The sequence below is a fragment of the Urocitellus parryii genome, chromosome 6, assembly GCF_045843805.1.
Source record: "Urocitellus parryii isolate mUroPar1 chromosome 6, mUroPar1.hap1, whole genome shotgun sequence".
Lineage (NCBI taxonomy): Eukaryota > Metazoa > Chordata > Mammalia > Rodentia > Sciuridae > Urocitellus > Urocitellus parryii.
In genome coordinates this window covers 150,839,987-150,853,093 of record NC_135536.1, presented here as the reverse complement: position 1 = coordinate 150,853,093, position 13,107 = coordinate 150,839,987, and the positions used below count along the sequence as shown (strand labels likewise).

Sequence of the window (13,107 nt, the reverse complement as noted above, 5' to 3'; positions counted from 1 at the left end):
CTAACACGTGTAAAGCCCTAGGTTTGATCCTCAGCACTACATAAAAATAAATAAATAAATAGAATAAAGGTATTGTGGGGGAAAAAAAAAAAAGAAAGAAAGAACGTAAGCTCTGCAGATACTGAGACTATCCTATTTTGTGTGACATTTTATCCATACCCTCTAACCTTCAAAGAGGCTAAATGAAAGAAAAGAACATATTTGTTAAATAAATGACAGAACATGCAAGCAATACTCTCAAAATATGCCACACTGTTAATAGAAATTATCAAGGGGGAGTTTCAGTTCCTCCATCATCTTCCTCTGTCTCAAGTTTTTATAAAGATTTTTTTCTTACTTAGAAATCACATGAAAAGGGCTGGGGATGTGGCTCAAGCGGTAGCGCGCTCGTCCGGCATGCGTGCAGCCCAGGTTCGATCCTCAGCACCACATACAAACAAAGATGTTGTGTCCGCCGAAAACTAAATAAATAAATATTAAAAAAAAAAAAGAAATCACATGAAAAGTAAACTGAAAGGAACAGAATGAAAGAGAAGTAGCTCCTCAGAGGACACCTTTCACCATGGTGATGGCCATCTCCTGGGTGTCCTCACACTTGGAGATCCCTTCCTATGTTTTGTACAACCTCCTTGAGTTTTCTCTTGAGGCCCTGGGCCTATATTAACAGGCTCCCAGTTGGCCTGCACTGGTGTAATAGTCTCCTTCTAGAGGAACCCTAAGCCAAATACCAAACATCCTGGAATGTAACCTTTTTTTTTTTTTTTCCCTTCCTGTAGGTTCTGACATGACATGCCCTATTAAAGTGTCCTATGCCCTCAAACTGTGGGAATTTCTTTTTTTCTATTTCTAGACAACTTGGTTAGCCAGTAATGTCACTTTGCATTACATTCTCTCAATAAAGTAAAAGGCTAAATGATGGGATGTTCCAAAGAAAGATAAATTAGCACATAAAAATGTCAGAGTAATTGCAGCAACTCAGGAGGCTGTGGCAGAAGGATCACAAGTTCTAGGCCAGCCTCAGCAACTTAGTGAGACCCTGTCTCTTAAAAAAAAAAAAAAAAAAAAAACAACCATATGTGTGTGTGTGTGTATGTGTATATATATATTTCAGTGATAGAGCACCCCTCCTGGGTCTAATCCACAGTGAGAGAGAGAGAGAGAGAGAGAGAGAGAGAACACGCACACACAAAAAAACAAAGGGGCGGGGAGGAGACTGACCATCTCCAGGTATCCTTGTAAGCATCCTTGTATACTCTCTGCCAAAGGCACAATCAAGACATTTAGGTGTCCAGGCATGGTGACACATGCCTATAATCCTAGTGGCTTGGGAGGCCGAGGCAGGAGAATTTCAAGTTCAAAGTCAGCCTCAGCAAATTAGTGAGGCCCTAAGCAACTTAGTGAGACTTGTCTCTAAATTAAAAAAATAAAAAAAAAATTTAAAAAGGAATGGGGAGGTGACTCCGTGGTTAAACATCCCTGGGTTCAATCTCTAGTACCAAAACAAATAACAAAAACACACAAACACAAAAACCATTTGGGTACCAGGAGTCATGGCATATACCTGCAATTCTAGTGGCTCAGGAGGTTGAGGTAGGAAGGTTGCAAATTTGAGTCCAACCTCAGCAACTTAACAAGACCCTGTCTCAAAATAAAATATTTAATAATGAGCTAGAAATGTAGCTCAGTGGTTAAGTGCCATGTTCAATCCTGGTACCAAAAAAAAAAAAAAAAAATTAGAATGCAAGAGCTGATGGTTGCCACCCATAAAGCCTGATTAAGACAACCAACTTCCTAAGGAAGGGGACTATCTTCCTGCATCTCTGTATTCCAGTGCCTGAAACAGCATCTGCCAAAGTCTAGTAGTAAATAAAATAATCCATGGGTACCTGACACTGATATAGTCACTTTCAGGCAGGACCAAGAATGGTATAATAACCAAGGATGAATAGATAAGGGCATATCTGTTGTACACATGATTAGGAGAAGAAAACTGAAAAAAAATCAAAGCTTTATCTCTTCTAGAGACCTGAGCTACTGTAAAAAACAAAAACAAAAAACAAAACAAAAAAACTGACTTCAACTCTCATCTTTCTTACCTGCCCATAATAACAGTTCAGTCAGTATATCCAAATCTTGCATGAAGAATCTGGTAGTCAGATAAGAAGTGAAGACAATTTGAACTTTTTGTTGTAGTTTTTTACCATAAAGCTTAGGGATACTTCTTTCAAGCTTCCAGAATAAACCCTAAATTCCAATACTCATGAAGTTGTTTCTATTCCTTCACTTCCTGTTTTTTCTTTTTTAAAATATGTTTTAGTTGTTCATGGATCTTTATTTGTATCTATTTTTTTATCTGTTTGTTTATATGCGATGCAGAGAATTGAACCCAATGCCTCACATGTCTCAGGCAAGCACTTTACCACTGAACTACAACCCCAGGCCTCTACATTCATCTTGACAAACACTGGGAGAGGGGTATTATCAAGGGAGTAGCTAGTGAGCTCCCAGTGAGCTACTAGCCAGACATGGTGGCGCACATCTGTAATCCCAGCAGCACCAGGAGGCTGAGGTAGGAAGACTGCAAGTTCAAAGCCAGCCTTAGTAACTTAGTGAGACACTAAGCTACTTAGCAAGACCCTGTCTCAAAATAAAACATAAAAAGGGCTGGGGATGTAGGTCAGTGGTTAAGCACCTCTGGGTTCAGTCCCTGCTACCAAAGAAGAAAAAAAAAAAAAAGCGAGTTCCCTCTGGCACAGGCACTCTTGCTCCAGCCCTATGTCCTGTGCTCTCACCATGTGATAACTATGACTTCCACTATATTATAATGCAACATGAAAGCCCTCATCAAAGGCAGCCCCTTGATCTTGGACTTTCCACCCTCCAAAACAAGGAGCCAAATATTCTATTGTTCATAATTTAGCTAGTCAGTGGTATAGCAGTGAAAACAGACCAACAGGGCTGGGGATGTGGCTCAAGCGGTAGCGCGCTCGCCTGGCATGCATGCGGCCCGGGTTCGATCCTCAGCACCACATACAAACAACGATGTTGTGTCCGCCGATAACTAAAAAATAAATAAAAAAAAGAAAAGAAAAGAAAACAGACCAATAGAGGAAATTGGTATTGAGAAGTGGGCTGTTGCTTACAAATACCTGAAAATGTGGAAGCAGTTTTGGAACTGGGTAATGGATAGAAATTGGAAGAATCTGGTGGAGCAAGCTAGAAAAAGCCCGCACTGCCATAAATGGAACATTAAGAGTGATTCTGATGAAGGCTCAGAAGAAAGCTGTAAGCAAAATCAGGAACTTGCAGAGAGTTTCCTTAAGTGCTTGTGATCAGAATGCTGGTAGAAATACGAAAAGTAAAGGGCACTCTGTTGAAATTTCAGACAGAAACAGGATATTGGAAACTAGAGTAAAGACCATTCTTGTTATAAAGTGGCAAAAAGACCTTATGTCTGTACCCTAGAACTTTATGAAATAGCCTCTGGGGATATGACTTCCTCTACCTAGATTTCTTTTTTTCCTCTCTCTCTCTCTTTTTTTTTTTTCTCTACCTAGATTTCAAAGGATGCTGCAGACAGCCTGGGTGCCCAGGCAGAGCCTTGTCATGGGGGCAAAGTTACCACAGAGTCCCTACTAGGGTAATGCCTGATGAAGGCTACAGGGGTAGGGCCACCCCCAAGATCCCAGAACTATAGAGCTATCAGTGTGCCAGCATGAGACTCTTAACTCCTGAGAGGTGCTGAGACCAAAAAAGTTGTAGGGGCAGGGCTGCCTGAGGCTTTGAAGGCCTGATTCCCACACCACTGTGCCCAGGATGCAAGATACTAAGTCAAAAATCATTCTCTAGCTTTAGGGCTTAATCCAGCCAGGTACAGTGGCACACCTCTGTAATCCCAAAAGCCCAGGAGTCTGAGGGAGGAGGATCATAAATTGGAAGCCAGCCTAGTCAATTTAGTGAGACCCTGTTTCAAAATAAAACATAAAAAGGGCTGGGGATGTAGCCTAGTGGTAGAGTACCCCTGGGTTCAATACCCAGTCTGGGAAGAGGGAGTGGACACTTAATGCTGTTTTTCCCGTTGAGCTTTGGACTGCCTTACTCCTTTCTTTTTGATGCTCTCTCCCTTTTGGAATGAGAATATCTATCCTGTGCCCCACCACTGCATTTCAGAAGTACATTCCTTGTTTTGATTTCACAGGTACATAGCTAGAGGAATTTTGCCTCAGGATGAATTGTGTTTCAGTGTCATCCATAATGATTCCAATGAGACTCTGAACTTTGGACTGTGTAGTTAATGTTGTATTGAGTTAAGACTTTTGGGACTACTGGAATAAAATGCTATTGTTTAAATGTCCCCTCCAAAATTCATACTGAGAAAAATTTTTTTTTAAGAAGACAAGTCTCATTACGTTGCCCAGGCTGCCCCCAAACTCCTGGACACAAGTGATCCTACTGCCTCAGCCTCCTGAACAGGTAGAACTTGAGGTATGATACAACACCTGGCATGTGGAAATTTAAGCCACTGGGATGGTATTGGGAGGTGAGATGTCTAAGAGGTATTAAGGTCATGAATCTCCACCCTCCTGAATATGCATTAATGATGCTACAATTGGGAGTGATTTAGATATTATGGGAGTGACTTTGTTATACAAGCAAACTCTCTCATTTGGTTGTTCTCTTGCTCCTTCTCACCCTTTTCTTAAGTGTTCCTTTGATATGTGATGCCTTCCTCCATGTTATGATTCAGTATGAAGGTCTTCATCAGATGTAGTACCTGGATCTTGAATTTCCCAGCCTCTCAGAACCATGAGCCATATAAATTTTGATTATTTTTAATTTACCCAGTCTGTGGTATTCTGTTATAGCATCAGCCAATGTACAAAGATAGTTCCCTTCTCAGTACATGGCAACTCTATTTTTCTCATTGTTCAGAAAAAAAATCCTGTGAATATGACTCCTGTCTCTTTCACACTCATCCATTTAATCCATTAGCAAATCCTATTGGCATCTCCTTTAAAACATTCAGAATTCCACATTTCTTCTTACCCTCATGGCTAATAACCTGGCCCAAGCCCTCACAGTATCTTACCTGGATGACAAGAGCCCCAGCTGGACTTCCACATCCCTGTCCCCAGTCTGTTCTTATTACAGACTCAGAGTGACATGATAATACATACAACCTATCATGTTATTCTTCTGCTCTAAAGCAGTCAGGGGCTTCCACTCAAATGTCCCCTTGTTAGGAAGGCCTCTTTCTCACCCAAACCACACATCCCACCATGGTGCCCAGTCTAAAGATGTTCCTCTACTGGCTCTAGATCACCTGATGTGTCATATCTCTCTTCATTTGTCACCTGTCTCCCTTACTGGAATGTAAAGTCCATGAGAACATGGACTGCGGTCACTACTATGGCCTCAGCAGTCACAGGTATTCAAACTATGTTAAATGAGTGGCTGAAAAAAGTGCTGGATGATCAAAGACTATAGTTAAAAATGCTCCAGTGTTAACAGTTACGATGATGGATCATGACGAACCGTATATGCATGACTATGAGAAGCCAGACTAATAACCTGGGGAATAAAAAGAAAGCAGTAAATTCTTCCTGATATGTGCTAATGACTTTATCACTTCCCTCAGCATGTAATGTCAGTAGTAATAATGAGATAGAAGATGCCACTGACTGAGGGCTTGCTGCTGGTGGAAACTTTCCACACACCTAGACCTCACCACAATCCTGCATCAAAGGCATTCTTTTCCCCACATCACAGATGAAGAGACAAATCAGAAAGTTAAGCAAATGACAGATTCTGAAAACACTCCCTCAAGACCCAGTTTGCCATGCAAGCTTCCTCTTAAACATGGAATCATACTACAATGGGAACCAAACCCAAATGAGAGATCCTTCTAAGCATGGGACATTTTATTTTAGTCCAGGCTTTCTAGCTATCATTCCTTTCTGTGTTGCTCAGCTCTTCTAAACTACACTTCAGACATTGGCCCTCAGTTTAGGAGAAGGCAAATGACTCATTCCCTCTCCATACTGAAAAAGCCCACTGGCAAAGCACAAACTCACTGAAACTTAATTTCTGTTTAAAAATTTAATTTTACCACCTCTGGGTGAAAAGCATTGACTTAATCTGTTTTCTTTCATGGTTGGATTTCAATAAACATTCTTCCTGAAGACTTCATTTTGAGAAGAAAAGTGTTCTATTATAAGGAAAAGCAGAAATATGGGATGGGGTCCCATCTTCATCAGCCTACACCTGACAAAGTGATCATCTTCCATGCCTCTTTTCAGTCTGCCCAAAGGTATCTTCCATAATATGCCTGTCTGCAAAAGTTACCACAAAAGGGAGACACTCCCTTGGAAAGGGAGGGTGTGTGTTGGCTGAAAGCAACTTTGAACCAAGCACAGATACAGGATGCAAAGCCCTAATAGAACCAGAACCCAGTTCTGAGGTTCCAGGCCTCTGTGTGGACTGTGGCTGTGAAAAGGTATATCAAATTGGGAAGTGGCAGACCCACCTGTTAAATTCTTGTTAGAGTCTTATCCTCGACTGTACTCTAGGTAGAGAAGAAAGAAAAAGAGGGATAAAGCAGACTTTAGCTATAACAGCTTGGTGAACACTTGCTCTCATCTCCTCAATCTGTGAAGCAAGGGTGAAGAGATACCACATAGGAATGCTTGGAGGGTGAGCTGACTATCACACCTCAGGACAGCTAAAGGAAAAGGAGATAGGCATTAATCTCAGCCACCTGCCTTTCAGCATTATGGTGAAGCATTAGCAGCTTCAGATGAAATCCCTTCTTTGGGTCAAGGAAGAACTAAGGTGATGACTGTTCTTTGGTATTACACAGGAGGGTGCTCTAGCATCTCCCATGCAATTCATTGATCTCCATCTATCTGGCCTATCTGGCCTGCCCTACAGTTTGAAAGAGGAAGGGTGAAGACCAGTTGATTGAGATACACAGATCTTGCGTGTCTTATGATTTTAGTTCAGGGTCCAACTTGTACCTTGGGACAACTTGTACCTTAAATGCACCTTCCCAAGAATTCCAGAGCTACAAAAATGAGAAGAAAATGAGAAGCCCATAAAGTTCTTCTTTGCCCAGCACCTTCTCACAGACAATTTGCAAAGTAAAACTAGTATCTAGAGCTAGGAGTATACAGGTATGTGGTTATTATGCTTTGGATCTTAAATGTCCCCCCAAAGCCATGTTTTGAAGGCTTAGTCCTCAGCTAATAGCATTATTGAGAGGTAATGAAACTTTTTTGGTGGTGGTGGGGAGGTACCAGGGACTGAAACCACGTTTGTTTTAACATTGATTATATCACCAGCCCTTTTTATTTTGAGACAGGGTCTTGCTATAGTTGATCAGGCTGGCTTCAAACTTGTGATCCTCCTACCTCGGCATCCCAAATAACTGGGAAATAGGCTTGTACCACTGCATGTGGCTAGGTGGTAGAAACTTTAAGAGGTGGGACCTAGTGAAAGGAAGTTAGGTGAGGGAGGGGTATGGGGTAGTTGGTAGGGAAGAAAAGGATTCCCTTGAAGGGGATATTGGGACCTTGTCCCTTACCTTCTCCTGCTTTGTCTCTTAGCCACTAAGATGTGAACAGATCTCTTCTGCCATGTGCTCCTATTATAGGACCAAAGTGATGGAGTCAAGTGACCTTGGACTAAATCCTCTGAAACAATGAGCCAAAATAAATCTTTCTTCTTTTTTAAAATTGATTTTTCTCAGGTACTTCATCACAGCAAATCTGACCTAATACAGTAATAAAGCACGTGCTTAAAACAAGGTCCTGGGCTTAATTCTTAAAACCAAACCAAATAAAATAAAACAATTTTAAAAACCCTAATGTCTAGTTCATCTTCTCAAGGGATACAGAGTTGATGTATGACTTCAATATATATTTACTTTTAAAATGACCTTTTAAGCCAGGTGCAGGGGTGCGTGCCGATAGTTCCAGCAACTCATAAGGCTGAGGCAAGAGGATCACAAGTTCGAGGCCAGCCTCAGCAACTTAGAAAAACCCTGAGCAACTTAGTGAAACCCTGTCTTTAAAAAAAAAAAAAAATGGTTGGGATGTAGCTCAGAGGTAAATCACCTCTGGGTTAAATTACCCTTCAGCTCAGAAATTTTAAAAAACAAAACCAAAAACTTTGGCTTCCAAAGTCGTTCTAATTTGAATTAACTAAAAATGTTAAAATTATGGTGACCAACACACACAAATACAATTAAAACAAAACTCTACAAAACCAAAAAAACATTTACTCTTTTCTGGAAAGACTAGAAGACCTGGCTGCCTTGGGCCACATTCCAGGTAGTATCAGGACCAGGTATGGAGGCTGCTGCCCCCTGCAGATGGAACATGTTCTGTACTTCTGGGCAGCCCTCAGCATTACCTGGCTCTCCCAGAAATAATAAACGAGATAGATATATTTTATACACACACACACACACACACACACACACATATATATGTATATATATGTATATATACACACACACAGTCACACACACACACATATATTTCAAACTCTAGTGATTAGTCAGCCTAATCAAGAAAAAAATAAGGGCAAGAAAGCCTAAGTACATAAATGGGACCAAAACCAGGGAAATAAGTCCCAGATAAAGAGGAAAAAAGCTGGGGCTGCGGCTGTAACTCAGTGGTAAAGTGCTTGCCTTGCATATGTGAGGCACTGGGTTCAATCCTCAGCACCACATAAAAATAAATAAAGATACTGTGTGTTCATCTACAACTAAATAAATATTTTTTTTTAAAAAAGAAAAAAAGCTGATTAAGTTCATGATTTTCTTAATTTTTTTCCTTTGGTACCAGGAACTAAACTCAGGGTGCTTTACCAGTAAGCCACATCTCTAGCCCTTTTTATTTTGAGACAGGGTCTCACTAAGCTGCTCAGAGCCTTGCTAAGTTGCTGAGGCTAGCTTTGAACTTGCAATTCTCGTGCCTCAGCCTCCTGAGCCCCTGGAATTAGAGGTGTGCATCACCACACCTGGTAAGTGGATGATTTTCTATGAATACACAAACCACCAAAACTAAACCCAGAAAGAGATAACAAATCTGAACAGACCAATGGTCTCAAAGAAACTGTATAGTTATAAAAGTGCTATATTCTAAAAAAGCACCAGGTTTAGGTAGTTTTATAGGGGAATTTACCAAATTTAAAAAAACAAACAGATAATTTCAAAAGAATTTTAAACTGACTAAAGCAGAGAAAGTACAGCCCCCATACACACACACACACACACACACACACACACACACACACAAAAGACAGAACCCAGGGGCACTCTACTACTGAGCTACTACATCTCCAGCCATTTTAATTTTTTATTTTGAGACAAGGTCTTGCTAACCTTCCAGTTCAAGACAGGGCCTTAACTTGCAATCCTTCTGCCTCAGTCTTCTAGTGGCTGTTTTTTTTTTTTTTAAAGGGATGCAGTCTTATTATATTGCTCAGAATGGGATCCCTCCTGGGATTAAATGATCCTCCTGCCTCAGTCTTCTGAGTGGCTAGGACTACAGGTACATGCCATAAACCCAGCCAAAGAACATTTTTAATATTAAAAGATATAGAAAACACAACTTGATAAAGATAACACTAAAAAAGAAAATTATAGAGGGTTGGAGATGTAGCTCAGTGGTAGAGCACTCACATGGCATATGGGAGGCCCTGAGTTGGATCCCTAGTATTGCAAAAGAAAAAAGAAAATTATACACTACTTTCACAAATAATGATGTATCATTTCTAAATAGAATGTTAATAAATGGACTCTGGCTACATAATAAGGGTTCATCCCAGGAATGCAATAATAATTCAATAACATAAAATCTATTGTTACAATAACATATTAACAAGTAAAGGGAAAAATTACTATGATCATAACACAGATGTTAAAATTTTAAACATTCAACCACTATTAATGATTTTAAAATGTTATTAACAACATACTTTTTAGTAAAAATCAGCACACTTAATGACAAAACTAAAAGCAATCTCATTAAAGATGAGAAATTAGGGCTGGGGAAGGTGGCTCATTCTTGTATTTGCCTAGCATGTTTGAAGCCCTATGTTCAATTCCCAGCACATGGGGGGTGGGGGAGTAAGTTGGATATAGTGGTGCATGCCTGGAATCCCAGCAACTCAGGAGGCTGAGGCAGGAGGATCACGAAGCTCGAGGCCAGCCTTAGCAACTTAGCAACACCCTCTCCCAAAGTAAAATAAACTAGGACTGGGGATATAGATCAGTAGTAAACCGCCATACTAACTCCCACCCCGAGTCCCCAAAAGGTGAGGAACTAGTTAAAAGTACCCAGTATCATCTCCATTATTTAACTTTGTTCTGGAAATACACTGCAATCAGAAAAGAGAAACAAGTGGCATAAATATTGGAAAACAAGGGACAAAATTATTATTTGTAGCTGAGGTGATAGTACTCCTGGAAAATCCAACAATAGTAAAAACTATTAGAAACAATAAAATTAAGTTGCTAGTTATAAAATTAATCAATAGAACAACTAAAGAATATGCAATACAATAAAGGATCCTATTTTCAGTAAAAACAAAAAAGATGAACTAGGATAAAGAATGTATAGAATTTTCAAGTAAAGATATTTCTCTTTTTTTATATATCATTGATTGAACTCAGGGGCACTTTTACCACTGAGCTACAATTCTTTTATTATTTTTTATTTTGAGATAGGATCTTACTAAGTTGCCTAAACTGGCTTGGAAATTTCGATCCTCCTGCCTCAACCGCCAGAGTTGCTAGGATTATACGCTTGTGCCATCATACCCAGCTCAGACAGACATTTCTGAGACAATTTGGGAAGTGGTTTGTGGTCTGGATATTTGATAATATTGATATCGGATAAAAATTTAGTTTAATGGATAGGATAATAGCATTGGGGTTATATATATTTCAAAAAGTCCTTATTTGTTAAGTATTTTATAAAGAAAATAATTTGTTTCAAAATATTACAGTCCCCCAACCTACAAGAAAATAAAGAGGAGGGATAAATGATTCAAGTTTGGCTAAACATTGAAAACTGTTCAAACCATTGGATCACTATATTGTCTACTTTCTTTTTTTTTTTTATTGGTTGTTCAAAACATTACAAAGCTCTTGACATATCATATTTCATATATTAGATTCAAGTTGGTTATGAACTCCCAATTTTACCCCAAATACAGATTGCAGAATCACATCGGTTACACATCCACATTTTTACATAATGCCCTATTAGTATTGTCTACTTTCATATATTTGAAAATCTTGTAGCGATCTTGAATCTAGACACAGTACTGTGTTCCTGTAATCCCAGCAGCTCTGGAGGCTCAGGTAGGAGGATTGGTAGGTAGTTCAAAGCCAGCCTCATCAACTTAGTGAGGCCTTAAGCAACTTACAAAGACCCTGTCTCCAAAAAAGAAAAAAAAAAAAGGGCTGGGGATGTGGCTTAATGGTTAATCAGCTCTAGGTTCAATCACTAGTATCAAAAATAAAATGTTCATAATAAAGAATTAAAAGAAATGTGCAGGAGGACCATAAAAGACAACTAATTGCAAAGGCATATAACAGGCTTATATACACATAAAATGCCACCTAGAAGTACTAGAAATTAATACCAAAATCAGATATAATTTTCTTCTATCAGACAAAGGTCAAAATATGGGATAATACACGGTATAGGAGGCGGAGGCAACTTACATTGACGGTCAGAGTACAGATTAATACAACTTCTGTGGAGGGTTAACCTAGCTTTACCTTTTGAAGTTATAAACACACACCGCTGGCCTAGAAATTCCACTTCTTGGAATTTATTCCCCAGATATTCATTCATTCAACAAGTATTTTCTTTTTTTTTTTTTTTTTTTTTTAAAGAGAGAGTGAGAGAGGAGAGAGAGAATTTTTAATATTTATTTTTTAGTTCTCGGCGGACACAACATGTTTGTTGGTATGTGGTGCTGAGGATCGAACCCGGGCCGCACGCATGCCAGGCGAGCGCGCTACCGCTTGAGCCACATCCCCAGCCCTCAACAAGTATTTTCTGCCATCTACTATGTGCCAGGCACTAGAGATACACAAGTGAAGAAAACAACCTGCTCTCTTGTGCTTCCATTCTTGTGGGATAGGAGGCACAGGTAAAGCAAGTCAACAAGTATGCATGCAATTATAATGCCATGTAAGTGATAAGGTAAACAGGGATGGGCTGGTCTGGGAAGGTCTCTCTGGGCCTGAGTCAAGCACCAGAATGTCTAGGACAGGCAACAGGAAAAAAAGCCAAGGGGTAACACAAATTTGACCTTTCTTCTGTGTTGTGCATTTTATTTCCCTAACAGCCTTTTGATTATCTAAAGGATATGGACACTATTGAAGGTTTCTCTTTGTCCCCTGATACAAAACTGAAAATTAATCAGATTCTTTTAATATAGTACATCTCACAAGGAAGGTGTCAGGGCAGCATTGTTTCCCAACATTATTGTGCATAACAATTCGATCTTTTACAAGCAAAGACTTTCCAACTTAAGTTTTGTGCTGTCTACTAATAAAATGTATTAAAGTAAAAACTCTTGATAACAGTTAAACCTTTCCAAAAAGAACAGATTAGTTTCACAAAAAATACTCACATGTGAAATCAAACCTATCAGTCCCTGCCCTTCTGGCAGGACTGAGAATCATTGACTTAGAGGGCGCTAGTTTAATTTCATGTTCTTTTTAAGTACTAAAGTTGAAGTTCTCATTTTCTTTAGGGGCTATTTGAGTAAATATTTTATGCTTCAGGTTCAATTGAAGGCATTCCAACTGCTTCCAAAAGAAACACCTGAGAACATCACATACCAACTTCAATAAAACATCATCATGAAATACCAACGCTTCAAAATTGCCATGAATTATATGTTCCACAGTCAAATCATTAAGAAAACAGCAAAGAGGGAAAGAAATATGTCCCTGTGAAATAAGCTCCCATCTCACTTCCGAAATCAGCTTTATATAACCGCATTCTTCTTCGCAAAGGGAGAAAACACATGCACACACCTCAAATGACTTCGGGACTCTACAATAATTCTCAGTGG

At 39.5% G+C, this 13,107-nt stretch overlaps 1 protein-coding gene across 1 annotated transcript in view; it reads right to left on the bottom strand.

The window, feature by feature from the left end:
• Abhd12 (abhydrolase domain containing 12, lysophospholipase) overlaps positions 1 to 13,107 on the bottom strand; it is a 79,891-nt gene that overhangs the window by 65,664 nt on the left and 1,120 nt on the right. The gene's annotated exons all lie outside the window — the stretch shown is intronic.